Source organism: Ranitomeya variabilis, chromosome 4 (genome assembly GCF_051348905.1).
Source record: "Ranitomeya variabilis isolate aRanVar5 chromosome 4, aRanVar5.hap1, whole genome shotgun sequence".
Classification (NCBI taxonomy): Eukaryota; Metazoa; Chordata; class Amphibia; order Anura; family Dendrobatidae; genus Ranitomeya; species Ranitomeya variabilis.
In genome coordinates this window covers 508,190,381-508,208,649 of record NC_135235.1, presented here as the reverse complement: position 1 = coordinate 508,208,649, position 18,269 = coordinate 508,190,381, and positions in this window count along the sequence as shown.

Below are 18,269 nucleotides of genomic sequence, written 5' to 3'. Positions count from 1 at the left end.
AAGGAGGGGGGGTAATGTTAGGGGTCGAGTTCCCACCTCTGCACAGGGGGAATCTCCGGCCATCTCCGCTGCGGTCTCCCATTCTTCTCCTGCCGCAGTGGAGCCTGCTCAGCGGAGATGTCAGTCCTAGCATCTTGCTCAGTCCCACTCTGTACAAAGAGTTACTGCTGCTTTTCCTGCTTCTGCCATTGAAGTCAGTGCTGGGCAGCGGCGAGCAGACGCTTCTGGGACTAAGTCCAGCTTTTCTCATTCTGAGCATGCCCTGAGTAAGATCTCTCAGTGGAGATCGAGGGTCACATGGTCAGATACTGCAGCTAAGTCCATTGGTCCTTTCAGGAAGGTCCTGTAGGTGCTAGGACTAAGTCCTGCTTTGCACACACTGAGCATGCCCAGGGCAAGATCTCTCAGTGGAGATCTAGGGTCACATGCTCAGGTATGGCAGTCTCTCATTGGTCCTTCTAGGAAGATCTTTTACTTGCTGCAGCTATATAAGGCTCGCATGGCCGCACGGCCATGCGCTAGTATCAAATCTGATATGTGCATGCGCCAGTGTGGTCACATTTATGTGTGTTCAGGGACTCGGCTGAAATAAGCCCCTAGAATGCCAGCACCTCCGGCAAGGAGATTGTGTGCGTGGATTTAGGGCCCCGGCTGAAATAAGCCCCTAGAATACTGGCTCCTCCGGTGAGGAGATTGTATGTTTGCGTGACCACAGACTGCCTTCTGCTCGGCAGTTAGCTGTGAACTCCTGTGGAGTTAACAGGGCACAGCGTCTTGTTTCCGTGCGACTCTGTGAAGTAACAGAGTTCGCTTAAACCGCCATATAGTGCCGTCATTTGCTAGCAGCAGGTTCCTCCTGCACGGTGGACCCCGGGCTGCGAACGCACCAATAATAACATCTAGATTTAATCGGTGCGTTCCGCTAGCCCTAACACAGTGTTGCCGTGTCTACATTCGTGCACAGCTGAGTGAGCCGATCTACCACAGTATTTAGATGAGGCAAGACCAACTTGAACCCCCAGGTGATTCCCAGAAGTTTATAATGTTGAGCGATGAAAAGAAAAATTCAAATTTTTCCCACAAAAATATTCATTTAGCCCCAAATTCTGCATTTTGACAAGGTTAACATGAGAAATTGCACAATACAATTTGTTGTGAAATTTCTCTTGAGTATGCCGAATCCAATATTTTGAGTAAACTACTGTTTGGGTGTGTGGCAGGGCTGGGGAAGGGAAGGAGTGCCATTTATTGTTATTTTCACATGGATAGAAGGAGAAAATGGACCCCAATTTTTTTGTGCAATTTCTCCTGATTACAAGATACCCCATATGTGGTCAAAAACTACTTTTGAGGCATAGTGCAAAGCTTGGAAGGGAAGGTGCACCATATTGGCGTTCAGGTTTTTCTGGACTGGTTTGAGGGTGCCATGTCACATTGGCAGAGCTCCTGAAGTGCCATTTGACCTTTGGAGGTCAAAACTGTCTGGAATCATTAGGGGACACCATATTGCATTAGGAGATCACCTGATGTGACAAAACAGTGAAAACCACCCACAATTAACCACATTTTGTATGCTGAGTCAAGATTCCAAAATGTGATTAAATGTAGGTGGTGTGAAGAATATTGGAGACATAACTCCATATCAATCATCTGTATACTATTGGGTATGGAATTATAACATATCCTTCTATGCTATGGTAACATGACACCTGGCCAGCTTCAAACAAAGGATTCACACACCCCTAGCTAGCTGGTATACAACTGGGGAAGACCCCTGTGGCTCCATGCCATGCCACCTGAATCCTTTGTTCAGCCAGCTAGGACTTCATAAAGAGTTGTGGAAATACTATACATCCTAGCTGTACATTGTAAATATTCCCAAGATCCCCAGACCAAAACAAGCGCCTGTCTAGGTCTTGAGTCATTCTAACATGCACAAGAAGGGAGATACATAGAGCAGCCTTTAGCAGAAAGGTAGCAAAATTTTGTTTAGTCTCTATGAGACTCAACCCATCATGTGAGGACAAGTCACACACAGTGGGGACCACAAACCTCCCATGTGGCAGCCCCTTCCCCCTCAAGCAAAGTCTTTCCTCTAACTGGTAACTGACTATATGTAGTTTTACTCACAGTGCTAGCGGGGATATCACCAAGGTCATGGTCGTTTAGCACGGCTGGGAACGGAGCCTCAGTGACAAGAGATAACCTCGATGACGTCACCGCCAGTCACTGAGGCTGCACTCACAGCAGTTCAGTCACCAATGGTTCTCAGCCTGGACGGTCGCATCTTGGCACCATTCAGGTTGAAAACTGTTTTACCCCAGGCATGGATTACGGCATGGGACAGAACTACGGAAAGGTGAGGGATATTGTTGTTTTTTTTATTTTAGTTTTATTACAGGAGAATGAGGGGAATAGGCATTTGGTGAGTATAACTGTGTTTGTTATTTTAAAATAAAAAAGGAAAACTGTTTTTTTGTTTTATTTCTAGTAAGGACTTTATTCTGGCTGTTTCTTTATTTAAAATACAACTGTAGGATTAGTAATGGATAGGTGTCTTACAGATAACTCTCCATTAGTAATCTGCGGGCTTGATGTCACCTGACAATACAAAGGTGAAATCAACCCCATCAATATTAATCCCACTTGCCACCACTACAGGGCAAGTGGCAAGAGTCGGGCAAAGTGTCAGAATTGGCTTATGTAATAGATGCGCCTTTTCTGGGCAGCTGTGGGCTGCTAATTTTAGGCTGGGGCAATATCCATGGCCACTTACCAGTGGGAGAATACCAGCCCCCAGCTGTCTGCTTTAACAAGACTGGTTGTCCAAAATGGGGGGGGACCCCACATGTTTTTTTTTAATTATTTATTTAAATAATGTAAAAATACGGCGTGGGAACCAATATATTCTTGATAACCAGCTGAAGCTGACAGCTGAGGGTTGCAGCCCCCAGCTATGAATTTTGCTGGCTGGTTATCAGAAATACAGGGGAACAAACGCCGTTTTTTAAAAAATTATTTATTTACAGCTCAGGAGCCGGCTATTGAATACAGAATACACCAATCAGCTGTACCTGCTCTTACTGTTATTAGTGGCAGCAGGTGTCGGATGTTGAGAGCTGTTTTCCCATTTGCTGAAACCAGTGACAGGAGGTAAACTTTATATCTCAGATCACAGCTGAGCATTCAAGCGGTCTTTTGACAGCATGGGAACCGCGGCTCTCTGACCAGCGGGGATGATTTCACATGACAGCGTTGCAAACACTGGAGGTTCGGGCCCCCCTTTCAAATGAATGGGGTCTGGGTTTGGGTCCAGGTACTTTTCTGGTACCCAAACTTTTTGTAACTGTTTGGCCGAACCTGCCAGACCTGAACACCCAGGTATTCTCTCATCTCTAATCACTATGGGGTTAGTAATGGGATGTCTTATACTGTAGATACCTCACCATTACTAACCTCTGAGTTTAATGTCACTTGACAATACAAAGGTGACATCAAATCCACAAATACGAACCCCAGTTGCCACAGCCAAAGGGCAAGAGGGAAGAGCCAAGCAAAGCGCCAGAATTGGCATATCTAATAGATGAGCTTTTTCTGGGGCCGCTGCGGGCAGCTATTTTTAGGCTGGAAGGGCCAATATCCATGGCCCCTTATCAGACTGAAAATACCAGGCCCCCAGCTGTCCGCTTTAGATTGGCTGTTTGTCAAAAATTTTAAATTATTTAAATAATTTAAAAAAAACCACGGTGGGAACCCCAGTATTTTTGATAGCCAGCCTTGCTGAAGCTGACAGCTGAAGGTTGCATCCCGCAGCCGTCAATTTTGCCTGGCTGGTTATCAAAAATACCCTGAGGGAGTTATTACAGCTTTTGTATTACAGTTGTGTATTTAGCTATGTGGCACTAATTAATGTGCTTTATTAAAAGAAATTGCCAGGTGTAGGATTCTATTTTGAACATTCTATCCAATGTGATGATTAATAATTTCTACCTAAGACAATATACCATGCAGTCTACTCATTAACTTTCGGTTCCAATCCCACTTTTGAGTGGAACCTGTCTCAGACTACTCTTACTATTTCTTCCAGTCTGTGTATTCATCACAGCCTTATATACATATGCACTGATATTTTTCATACATGGGTCTATCTTTAGGGTAGCTTGAGCATAGTTTTTATGGTGATTTTCTTGTAGCATTTGCCTCATTATTTTTGGCACACTCCCCTTTAAAAGTGTTTTCTTTTTTTTTGCATTTATGTCCCTATTCAATTTAATTTTAATTTTCTAATATGTGTCAATAATCTTTGTTATTTTACGGCATATGCTTCCTCTAGCTTCTTTTGGTTTATTTAATTTTGGAAGTGCCAAAAACTAGGTTATTTATGGGTTTATCTTATATGGCCAAATTTTGTTGATTTTGAAGAAAATGCTCAGGAATTTGAATTGGCAAACAAATTCTGAACAAGTTAGCTCATCTCTAGTCTGAGCTCCAAGTCATGCAGCAATCTCTTCTGCTTTTTGTTGACTCCACTGACTGGGGTTCCTTGGCCCATCCACCTGGCCTTGCCCCAGAAGTTGAAGAGACTGAGTGCTCTGATGCCCAATTACTTGTTTTCTGTTTCTCTCTCTTCTTCCATTTTTTCTCTCTCCCATCTTTTCTCTTTCAGTCTCTTTTATTCTTTCCTTCTGCCTCCATCTCCCTGGTTGTCTGTGGCTCCACCCCCACCATTTAACCCCACCAACATGTTGTTCCACAGTAAAATTGCTGTGAAGCTGCTTGAAGTGATGGATCAGATGCTCGGCTTTTGGCTCTGCTGCTGAGTGCAGGCGATGATGGGTGAGTATTGTCACAGAATGCGTGACTGCATGTCCCTGCTACACTGCAGCTGACAACTCTCTGCACGGCCACTCGCATCTCCCTCTCTCCTCACTATGTAGAGCGTGCAGGAACAGAGAACGAGTGCGCACGGCTGCAGGGATACCCCGCATTCCACCGTGCTGGCTTAGTAACAGGAGGTGAGCAGAAGTAAAAAGTGGATGGGCCCCTCTCTGATCACATGAAATTGCAGATGTTCTAATTTGTGGCGAAGGACGACACTCTGCCATTTGCACCATATAATGTACTTGCTGGGTCTATGCTATATGTTATTGACACGTAAAGACATTCAGGCCAGAGGATGAGAGCACTCACTGAAACTTGTGTCTACACAGTTGTAAACTGCATTTATACACCACAAATGCACCCAAAAAACACATCTATATAACGTGGGTGCAGATAGATGCTTATCAGACTGGGAAGGTCCTTCAATATTGGCCCTTTCCCAGCCTCAAAATAAAAGCCTGCAGACGTCCCAGAATTGGCGCACGCATTTGATGCACCATTTCAGGCACTTGTCTGGCTCTTCCCAATTGCCCTGATGTGGTAGCAATCATGGTAATAGTTTATGTCAGCTTTGTAGCGTCAGTAGGCGTCAAGCCCAAGGGTTAGTAATAGAGAGGAGGCTATCAGACATCCCCATGACTTATACAGTAGCAAAAAAAACCACACACACAAACAGGAAAAAATGGTTAGTTTTAAGAAACACTCCACCACTAGGGTTGAGCGACCTTTACTTTTATAGGATCGGGTCGGGTTTCACGAAACCCGACTTTTTCAAAAGTCGGGTCGAGTGAAATCGGCCGATCCTATAAAAAAGTCGGGGTCGGGGTCGGCCGAAACTCGAAACCCAATGCAGTGCATTGGGTTTCCAATGGTTCCCAGGGTCTGAAGGAGCGGAAACTCTCCTTCAGGCCCTGGGATCCATATTTAAGTGTAAAATAAAGAATTAAAATAAAAAATATCGCTATACTTACACTCTGACGGGCCCTGGTACTAACCGGGAACCTTCCTTCCTTAGAATCAGCCTTCCAAGACCTTGCGGTGATGTCGCGGTGACATCGCGGCTTGTGATTGGTCGCGCGGCCCCCATGTGACCGCTCGCGCGACCAATCACAAGCCGCGACGTCACCGTGACGTCACCGAAGGCCCTGGAAGGGCTGATTCTTAGGAAGGAAGGCTGCCGGAACGAAGCCGAGGGTGAGTATATTCCTATTAGGTATATACTCACCCTCGGACACGCCCTGCTTCTTTCCGACAGCCTTCCTTCCTAAGAATCAGCCCTTCCAGGACCTTCGGTGACATCACCGAAGGTCCTGGAAGGGCTGATTCTTAGGAAGGAAGGCTGCCGGAACGAAGCCGAGGGTGAGTATATTCCTATTAGGTATATACTCACCCTCGGACACGCCCTGCCTCTTTCCGACAGCCTTCCTTCCTAAGAATCAGCCCTTCCAGGGCCTTCGGTGACGTCACGGTGACGTCGCGGCTTGTGATTGGTCGCGCGAGCGGTCACATGGGGGCCGCGCGACCAATCGCAAGCCGCGACGTCACCGCGACGTCACCGCAAGGTCTTGGAAGGCTGATTCTAAGGAAGGAAGGTTCCCGGTTAGTACCAGGGCCCGTCAGAGGGTAAGTATGGCGATATTTTTTATTTTAATTCTTTATTTTACACTTAAATCTGAATTCCGATACCAATTCCCGATATCTTAAACATATCGGGAATCGGTATCGGAATTCCGATTCCAGATTCAGAAGATCGCCGACCTCATGGCCGACCCCACATAGGGGTCGGGTCGGGTTTCATGAAACCCGACTTTGCCAAAAGTCGGCGACTTCTGAAAATTGACGACCCGTTTCGCTCAACCCTATCCACCACACCTTGTTCACCAATTTACTAAAAAGCAAAAGAAAAAAATGAATAATCAGAAGTAGTTCAAAAATGGGAATCTGAAAGACATAAAAAGAGAATTACTGCATTTTGTGTACTGTAAATTGCATCAGACCATAAGACGCACCCCTTGGAGAAGAAATTAGGAAAAATATTATTTTGGTGGTATGTCTTATAGTCTGATTTTATGGTAGCCTTACGGGTGAGGGGGGCATCTGCGGTGCAGCGGGGTCGCTGATTCAGGAAACTGGCAGCGACGGCAGTAGTGGTGCGATGCTGAGGGACCAGGGCTTGGAAGAGGGGGAGTACCAGCGCTGCAAGGCTAGGAGACAAGATCTCAATGTGCGCATGTGTGACCTCTGGCAGCCATTTTCTCAAAGCCCAGTGCAGGGACATCAATGGGAAAGTGTGGGGACTTTTGTCAAAGCTGACATTTTCTGACAGCCCAGGGCCTGCAGCCTAAAAGTGCTGGGACACCTCCTCCCAGCCCGGGGCATGCAGCATCGCCCCACCCTGTTTCCTGTGACTCCACTGCAATGCAGCTGTGTCCTACACCCCCAGTAAGCTACATTCGGATTATAAGACGCACCCACATTTTTCTTCCAAATTTGAAGGAAAAAAGTGCATCTTATAATGAAAAAGGTACAGTGTATAAATAAAAAGAAGAAACATTCCTTCATTCACCAACTTATTATAAAATAAAAATCCCTGCAGCTGCGACGTAATCCACTGGGGTTCCCACGACATCCAGTGATTCTGTACAGCAACCTAAGGAGCATCGTTCTGAGAATGAAACATGATGTCAGTGCTGAAATCTCATCTCTCGAGATCTTGATCTCGATATCACCATCAGCGCATGCGCCGCCCCCGGCGGCAGCCATATTCCCGGACACCAGCGCACGTGGAACCCTGGAAGTGCCGGTGCTCTGGCCTGTTGCAAAATGTCGGCAGTGCCCCGGGCAGTGCCGAACACCGACGCAGTACCGCTGGGCACCGGAGACACCCGCAGCAACGGCCAGCAACCGCCGGGTACCCAGAGACACCCGGACACCCCCCGGTAAGGCATGTTGGCTTTCAAAGACGCACCCCCATTTTCCCCCCAAGTTTAGGGGAAAAAAGTGCATCTTACAAAGCGAAAAATACGGTAAATCTTTTGTCACGCCGTTCTGTCTGTATCTGGTTTTCAGCGTGACAATGCATGTCTTTGCTTTAACCCTTTGCCCCTTTCCCCCTAATTGAGCTGGGATACTGTTGGCTGTTGCCTGTATGGAGCCTTCTCAGTTCCCTGCTTTGCTGCATAGCCATACATGGGTGCCTAGGTCTTTGCTCTGCTGCATGATCATCCGCTTGTGCGGTCCCTGGTTGCCGCTGTGGAAGCTGTCCGCGGGTTTCGAGGTCATTTGCAGCTGGTGCATGACTTTCCATGTGTGTCAGGGCGTGCAGTCACAGCCAGGTGCCCTGAGCCTCAGTTCCTGCACTAATTGTGCTGTAATGGTTTCTGTTTGTGCTAAGGGCGTGCGCGGCCACACCTCCCCTGCTTTTATCAGGGTTAGTATGTGTACTTCAAATGCTGTCCCCAGCCAATTGCTGAGGGGCAGCACCTATATAAAGTTCCCCTGCCCTATGGGTGGGGCCTGAGCTACTCACAAAGCTCCTGAACTTTGCTATGTGTGTTTGTGTTCCTGCACCTCTCCTGTCTATGTTTTGGTACCAAAGTCCTTGCCTTGATTCCTGTTTTGGCGCCTGTCCTGGAGGCGGTATATCCAGGCCCGAATCCTTGATCCTGTACCTGAACCTGTGTTATGTTCCTGGAATCTCTCTGTGTCTGGAGTCTCGCACAAAGTGACTTTGAGTCTCTTGTAAACGGTGTTTCTGCTGAGCATCTTTGCTCTGGATACCATGTGGTGCTAGCTCCTGGCAGGCCCAGCATTCCTGCAGGTCTAGCACCATCAAGCTTGAGTTCCTTCCTAGCAGAGGCGTAGCTAGGGTTTTTGTTCAGGGGGGGGCAAAGCTTCAGAGTGGGCCACTAACCAGGTAACCTTGATTACAATTCGGTGATGCACCCTAATAGTGGAGGAGTGGAGGAGAACCAACATAGATATTACCACCATACGGTCAATGGTAAATACAGTCCTACAGAACATATAAGAGATCTCAGCGCAGTTACAGATAATGTCTTACCGCTTATGTTTTCTGATGGAGTTGTTCACTTTTCCTGTCTTTTCCATCTGGCCCAGACCGACATGACAACTTTTTCCAGCCAGGACTCGTCTGCAGAGAATACAACAAAGACACATTTCACTTCTCACATTCCAGCCCCATCATCATCTATTCCCAACCTGCACAAACTCCTCATCCTGCTGATACTTCAATACTGAGCCGCTGCTGCTGTATGTGTCCCTATTACTGCACCTGATATCCCAATACTGAGCCGCTGCTGCCGTATGTGTCCCTATTACTACACCTGATGCCACAATACTGTGCCTCTGCCGTATGTGTCCCTAATACTGCACCTGATATGCCAATACTGAGCTGCTGCTGCCATATGTGTCCCTATTACTGCACCTGGTATCCTAATACTGAGCCGCTGCTGCCGTATGTGTTCCTATTACTGCACCTGCTGTGTAAATTCTAAAGCACCCCCTCTATAATATAGTAATGCCAGGTGCAAGTGGCCTAGAAAACACTGCCCATATTTTGCTCCCTAGAAAGTAATATTGCACTGTGTGCCCCTTTAATAGTCACAGTAACCTGAGTTCCCCTAAAACAAAAAGTGCCCACTTTACATTTAATAATGTCCCGAGTCTCCCCCTGTATAGCTCCCCTATACACAGCATGATGCTCCCTCACTGTATAGTACCACCCACACAGTATACTGACCCCTTAGTAGACTCCAAACTGTTTGATGGCTCCAACACTGTATGATGGCCCCTTCACTGTAATCCCCACACTGTATGATGGCCCCATAGATAACCTCCATATAGTATAATGTGCCAGATAGTCCTCAATATAGTAGAAGACAGTACCCCTATAGGCAGACCCTGTAGTATAAGGCAGTACCCTTATAGGCAGACCCTGTGGTATAAGGCAGCACCCCATAGGCAGATCTTGTAGTGTATAAGGCAGTGCCCCCCATAGGCAGATCCTGTAGTATTAGGCAGCACCCCCCATAGGCAGATCCTGTAGTGCATTAGGCAGCACCCCCCCCATAGGCAGATCCTGTAGTGTATTAGGCAGCAGCCCCCCCATAGTCAGATCCTGTAGTGTATTAGGCAGCAGCCCCCCATAGCCAGATCCTGTAGTGTATTAGGCAGCAGCCCCCACATAGTCAGATCCTGTAGTGTATTAGGCAGCAGCCCCCCCATAGTCAGATCCTGTAGTGTATTAGGCAGCAGCCCCCCCATAGGCAGATCCTGTAGTGTATTAGGCAGCAGCCCCCCCATAGTCAGATCCTGTAGTGTATTAGGCAGCAGCCCCCCCATAGTCAGATCCTGTAGTGTATTGGGCAGCAGCCCTCCCACAGTCAGATCCTGTAGTGTATTAGGCAGCAGCCCCCCATAGGCAGATCCTGTAGTGTATTAGGCAGCAGCCCCCCATAGTCAGATCCTGTAGTGTATAAGGCAGCAGCCCCCCATAGTCAGATCCTGTAGTGTATAAAGCAGCACCCCCCATAGTCAGATCCTATAGTGTATTAGGCAGCAGCCCCCACATAGTCAGATCCTGTAGTGTATTAGGCAGCAGCCCCCCATAGTCAGATCCTGTAGTATTAGGCAGCCCCCCAAAAAATCACAATACTCACCTCTCTTCCTCCTTGTTCCAGCGGCGCTCCTTGCTCCTGCTATTGCCCTGACAGCAGGCGCAGGGCGGTGACATCACTGCGCCCACTGTCAGTGTCGGCATCTGTAAGTGACGTCAGACGCTGACAGGGGGATGATGGGGAAGGAGCGCAGCGCAGCGCTCCTTCCCCCTCATTAATGTGGTGAGCTGTATTGGCTAGTTGCCGATACAGCTCACCATGCGATGACGGCGGGGGGCCCACTGCTGGCACCGGGCCCCCCGCCTGCTCAGGGGCTCCATAGCGGCAGGGAGATTGATTCTCCCTGCTCTGCCGCAGAATGTAACTGCTGCGCGCGCCCATACAGTTAAAGTGGCATAGCTCCGGGCGGGCCCCATCTGAGCACCGGGCCCGGGGCAATGGTCGGTAGCTACGCTACTGCTTCGCTTCCTAGGTCCGATGCCCAGAGACTGATGACTGCAGTCTGGTACCTGATGACTGCTGTCTGGAGCTTGGAGCCTGATGACTGTGGTGGTGCCTGTAGGTCGTGTCGGATGTCTGGAACCGAACGACTCCTGTCTGATGTCTGCTAATGACCCTGGGTCCAGATGTCCTGATGCCCTGCCTGTGTCCTGATGTCCTTCCTGTGTCCGATATCCTGATGTAACTGATGCCCTGGGCTGCCACGCCAGTGTCCCAGCCGACGACCTGGGCTGCTACGTCAGTGTCCCAGATGTCTATCCGGTATTCCTGATGTCCTGATGCTCTGCCTGTGTCCTCATGTCCTTCCTATGTCCAGATGTCCTGTCTGTACCCTGATGTCTTGCCTGCGTCCTGATGACCTTGTGTACCCTGATGTCCTGCCTGTGTCCCGATGTCCCGCCTATGTGTGCCTCGGTGATCCGTTGGTGCCTTTGAGTCTACTAGGTGGTACCCTTCTGGAAGGTGTGTAATTGGGAGCCTGACATCATTATGTTTTGTTTATGTACTGTGTGACTTTACTTTAGTAAACTTTACTTTCTCTATACCTGAAATTGTGCGGTGTAATCAAGTCCTACATGTCTCTTTCCTTGTCCACATTCTCAGCTGCCAAAGAAACCCGGTCTCTGCCCTCCCCTAGTTCAGGTAGGCCCGAGTCCCTCTCTGCGGTATAAAGGGTCCGTATTGCATCCCCGGGGGACGCGCGCCCCATGCTTTCTGAGGTCGGTCGGCTTGGGGGCGTCTATGGGCTGGGCCGCATCAGCGGCCGCAGCTGATCATGACATCTTTGTACACCAGAGGAGGACACTATCAGGGGTTTAGGATCCTCCTCCACCACCAAATTCATTTTACATCTTTATCTAATACCCTCTTTCCATTATTAAGTCCATTATAAGTACCCTTTCCTCCCATCCCAATCCCCCACAATCCTCATTATCCTCCTCCCCCTGCACCCCATCATTGTCCACTTCCTCACCTCCATCATTGCCCTTTCCACCACCCTCTTCATTGCCCTCCCCCATCACTTCTGTAATTGCTCTCCCCCCACCTCCATCATTGCCCTCTCCATCACCTCAATAATAGCACTCTTTAACACCCCAATCACTGCCCTCTCCACCACCCCAATCATTGTTCTTCCCCACCACCCCAATCATTGTTCTCCCCACCGCCTCCATCATTGCCCTCTCCAACACCCCAATCATTGTTTTCCCCCACCACCTCCATCATTGACTTCTACACCACCTCCATCACCACCCCTCAATATTGCCTACACAAACACACAAACCAAAACTCACATTAACTTCTCACACGTTCTCCCGAAGCCTCAGCATCTTCCTGGCCAGCTGCTTTCTATCTGACACAGGCGCACACTGAATGCTGACACCATCCACATTGCTGTGTCAGACAGGAAGCTCCAAGCACCAAGTGGACAAAGGATCCTTGCAGCTCCGCTCCACTGCCATTTACTCCTGTAGGCAGATGAGTTGCAGGGATCGCTCCCTGGCCACTGAACATGAGGACAATCTGGTGAGGAGAAACAGGCCAGATTGTCCTCTGTGTTTACCGCCCTGCAGGGGCCCCCCTCCACCTCTGGGCCCCGATGCTGCACCGGTTGCATATGCAGTATGTCTGCCTGTTCTGCCCTGTTCTGCCCTATTGTAGCTCCATTCTCAACAATTCTTGGTTGTGGTACTACATTTCAGATCAAGGGGTTTGCACAAAAACTTCCCCCTTTGCATCACTACTTCAATATAATGGAGAAATACATCTCTGTACTGTTTTAACCAATAAATATAACGACTTTAGAGTCCTCAGTGGTTGATACCTTTTAATGGTTAACTGAAAAAATTGTAACAAATAGGACGCTATATAGGCTACTTGGGTCTCTTCATCAAGCATAGTATAAAGCTTCAGATTTTGTGTTAGTCTATGCCAGATGAAGAAACCTGAGTAGTTTTGAAAGCTTGCTATTTGTTACCATGTTTTCAGTTGGCCACTAAAACTTATCAACCACTGACAATTATCAAATTTTTATATTTCACAAAGTAGATTAATTCTTCAAATCACATGTGTTTGGAGTAAATTATGAGCAGACATTGCATGAGAGTATTTGGAAGCACTAATCAACTTAAGCATTTACCAAGCTGTGTACCCATGTCAATTGGACATGTCATCAAAAGTTTACAGCTGAAGATGTTTTCATTCTCTAGAAGCAATCAAAGATTTTCAAAGGAGTGAAACAACTGAAAAACAAATTGCAAATTACTTTGATTTCCGTATAATAGAAAAATACTTGTAAAGAAAACACCTACCTGTACCTTCACTGTTATCAAGAAAGGGGACAAAGAACTAGCCCAAGATTCATGTAAAAAGGGTAGAAGAGGAAACAAACACCTGACAACTCTGCTCTTGATCCGCAAAGCCAGGCTCTATAATAAATGTCCATTTTGATATTTGCTACCTGGTCTCTTCTATAAAATTTTACTTGCCAGTTGCAGAAGTTTTAGCACACACTGTAATGAGCAGTACTCCTGTTCAGATTACCCTATCATTGATTAAAGATTGCAACGGAATGTGTTCTTTTATATGATTTCAGACAACAGAATGGAAAGATCAGAGAACAGGAAAAGTACATATCGATTTATCATTCCTATCAACAACCCTCTATATTTAATGCAGTATGGTCTTGGATGTCATTGATAAAGCTGAGCATTTATCAAACATTCCACCCTGTTTTCCATCATATTTTACTTAGCAATTCATCAGCGGCTGAAATTCTGGCAAACGTGTTTTTAGAAAAGAACAAAATGTTGGAAAAAACACTTCAAAAAGGGGGCAGGGAAGTCATAATTCACGATTCTGATACTGAATAATACAATCAGACTCTATGACAGGAAAATATGAGCATTTTAGCCAAAACTTCCAAGGGTTGTCTATTGTCCACGTTTAAATTCTAGTAGTCCATAGGCTTGCCCTGTTTAAACCCCTTAATGACTTGCAACATATATTTTCATCACAGGTCACTGAGGACTGTGAGGAGCAGGCTCAGCAGTTGAGTCCACATCATACCTAGAAGATGCCAGCTGTGTTACATAGCCAGCATTTTCTTCAGTGGTCTGAGAATGCTTCTATTGTTTCTGTTAACCATTTAAATGCATCTGTTAATCATATAAAGCAGCATTAAAACAGCCTACATGCATGCACCCTTCGGACCCTGTGATGCAATTGCAGGCGTTCAGAGTCTGGTCTTCATAAGACAACCGCAATTTTACTATACTGCAAAGCAAACACCAATAGAGAATCCAACAAAGCCAAAATAGAAAAGGTCAAAAAAACTTTATTAGACAATAAAAACATGTACAATCAATAGAAAAAAAAAACAGAGAAACACCACAAATGGAAATATGGGTGGGTAAACCTGGATACAAGGTAATAAGTATACTTAAAGGTATAAATAACAAATAAGAGCATAACTTCAAGACATGATGATCACCATGTGGCTGAAATATTTATATCATGTCAGATTAAATAACTTCAAATGAGAGTACATATATGCAATACCAGGGCAATAATAAACAACACGTGTGTATCAAACCATTAATAGTTATCACTTAGTAATATTTATATGCATCATGCCCGATAAGTATCAGTATTGCCCATTGGAGTGCATATCCCAAACATAGTCTGAAAAACCATGCATATTACGTAGAATGTAAGTCCGCAAGGACAGGGTCCTCTCCCCTCTGTACCAGTCTGTCATTGTAAATTTGCTTACTGTAAACGGTATGTAATAACTCTGTACGTAACCCCTTTTCTCATGTAGAGCACCACAGAGTTAATGGTGCTATATAAATAAATAATAATAATATTACCTAAGGAGGTGAAGTAATCCAGTCACCCACCACATCCAATGATCAATTGGTCGTTGACCCAATTACTAAGTAATCCCACTGCGTGAATCTCTAGTGATCACATGCAATCAGTGACAGGAATCTACCATAGTTGGAAGAGCACCACAGGGAAAATACACCATTACACAGAAAGTACTGTAATCCTTAAGTTCTGTCTATGTAACACACAAATGTGCCAGGCTTTCCAGAGTAAGAGGTGCTCTATGAAGCTGCTATAGCTAATAAAAGAGAATATTAAAGGGAATCCTCATTTATCACCTCAGAATTCTCTCATGGGATGTTTGAAAAGGGATCTTCAAATCCAAACAAACAATTACCTAGGGCCATTTAAAAAATGGCCATAATATGGGTGTACTTTAGGGTCTGTATTATGGCTTTTATATGTGTACCCTGCACTGATTTAGTGAACTGAGCATAGATATTGGGGTTCCTCCAACTGTTTTTTAATGGAAGGAGTCAGGAACAACAAGGATCAGGCATGTTGACATCCAATGTGTACAATGTGCTGTTCTGCATGCCATATGGTGAATAATAAAGGAGGTAAAAGAGCTTGGTGAGTACCACTTCAGTGTTTTCATAAGGCATTGCTTTATGGGTGATTAGCCATGGGAGAAAAAAAAACAGTTTGCCTTTCTATTGAGCATTTCGAAAACCAATTCTGAAGCACCTGTGCTTGTTTGGAGTGGTGCCAGTCGTGCCTTTCATTCTTATATATATCCTAAGTCTTGTGACAAGACTCGTTAAAGGGTCGACATTGACTGTTAGGATTGCTACTTCCAATAGGTGGCATTATAGTTCTATTCCCCTCTCTGAAGAGACAATTTGCATATTTCCCAGAGAAGCATTGTAAGTCTCCTCATCTCGAAATGCTTAACATGTCACTCTCCGCAAGGAGAAATTATACTTTTTGGATCCCGTGCTTTATATGAAGATACCCAGTTTATAAATTCCCAAGAAACTTGAATTTGGCAACAACTTATCCCCCTCTCTCTTTATTTCCTTCTCTCTCCGAGAATGCATATGTATGCTAGTTCCTGAGGTCAATGTAAAATAATCTCAGCATGCGCAACTCTGTTCCAATTTACAACAAACAGATAAGAGCTTGTACATATCAGGCAGCTCCTGTCCCTGTCCAGTATACAGATAAGCACACAAAGATGTACATGGAGCATGGTTGCCAACTTGACTTTTTATTTTTTTCTGGACAGCTTATCAAAAAACAGACAATATTTTTATGGACGCATTGGAAAACCATAATAAATCATTATAATTATAAGTGATCCATGTCTACTGCCTATAGTTCTGATATGGAGACATCAGCTGCATTCACTGTTAACTGTGAAATGATGATAGTTGTGGTCAAAATAATCTGTAGAAGTTTCTTCAGCTTCAAAAGAATTATATTTTTTTAAGGACTGAAAAAAATTGCCCTATTTTTATGGACTGCCCTGGAATTTCTGGACAGTTGGCAACTCAGATGTCTACAATTTTCGGACTTGACTGGTCAATGAAAATTAAGGAGACCATGTGACTGTAGCATAAGAGAGACCCAATATAGGTACTAAAAGAGCTTGATCAGGCATGACAAGCTTTGGTTTGATGCTTTCTCACTGAGTCACAATCAGGTGAATGCTATCCTAACGGATCACAAAAAAATTGACAATTTAGATTTCTGTGCTTAGAAGTGGTTGTACTTTTCCATTATGTCTTTAATGGGCATTTCAAACCCTTAGGTAACCATGGTTACAACCACTAGTAACTAGCTGTCACTATATCAGTGGTCATAACCATGGATGCCTGAGGTTATTGTCATGTCGGACGCTGTTCAGACCAGGTCGTCCGACAGACAGTGGTAATTCCGCTTTTGACCACTATTTGCTCATTGGCGTCTGCTAGATTTTATCTAGCTGTTCCGGGGTTAATTTACCTAATCCTTGGATTGGAAGCTGGGCCATGCCCACTGCCTTTAAATAGTTCTCCTGATCTTTGGGCGTCGCCGATTATAGCTTCTGTCTTGTGCGTTGTTATCTCGGTCTGGTGAGGAGAGCTGGTGGTTGGAGATTCGTTGCTGGTGGTGTATTTTCCTTTGTCTTATTTACTCCTTCCTATATTTGTATTTATTTTGCCCTGCACATTTATAGTGTATTCCTGAGTGACTGCGGCATGGTGTATAGTTTCCTTTATCCTTGTCTGTGCTAACTGTGGGTATTGGGGAATAACATCTTCACTGGGTGGTGGGCGCAGGTTTCAGCCTAGGGCTGATCTCAGGAGACAGGGTGAGGTTCGAGGCCTGGACATGCACACCTTCAGTGGAAACTTCAGGTAGAGGGTCAGTCAGGATTTCTCTAGTCTGAGGGAAACTGCAGGGGCCCGGGTTATTAGCTCTCGCTCACCTAGTCTCTCCCTGACATTATAATCGGCCCAACAACACAAAAAAAAAAAAAAAAAAAGGGGGTTTCTTTTTTGTGTGTTTTGTCATGGATCCCATGACTTCCATAACCCACCAGTTGGAGGTGCTGTCCCTACAGGTCACGGAGTTAAGGGGGGCAGTACAGCAACAGGGACTAGCAGTGTCTAATGTGCAAGCTGGAGCGACAGGAAGAGTTGCTGAGCCTAAATTTCCTTTGCCTGAAAAATTTGCTGGGGAACGCAGTAAATTTGTTTCTTTTCGTGAAGCTTGCAAACTATATTTCCGATATCTTCAGGTAATGAGGATCAGCGTGTGGGCCTGGTGTTGTCATTGTTGAGTGGGGAACCCCAAGCATGGGCGTTTTCTTTGCCATCTGATTCTGCTGCATTTGACTCTGTGGATAGTTTTTTTTCCTGTCTTGGGAAAATCTACGATGAACCTGACAAAATGGCTCTAGCAGAATCTAAGATACGCTCTATTCGCCAGGGGGAGCGAGTTGTAGAGGATTACTGTTCTGAATTTCGTCGCTGGGCGATCGATACACAATGGAATGATCCAGCATTGCGGGGTCAGTTTATACATGGGATTTCTGGAAGGGTTAAAAAAGCCCTTCTGATGTACGAGACTCCTGCTTCTCTAGATTCCGCCATGAGTCTGGTTGTCCGCATTGATCGCCGTTTGCGTCAGGGGGAGCATGTGACACCGCCTATGGGAGAGGGTTTAGGTTCACGTGAGGTTGCTGCAGGTGAGCCCACGGAGCCTATGCAAATCGCAGGGGTGTCACATGTGAAGCGTCCAGTCCCTGAGCTCAGGAAGCAGGGAGCCTGTTTTACTGTGGTAAAACGCGTCATTTTATTAACATCTGTCCTCTGCTGCCTAAGAAAATGCAACGGCGGAAAACTTCTAAGCTCAGAGGGTGTGGAGGAGACC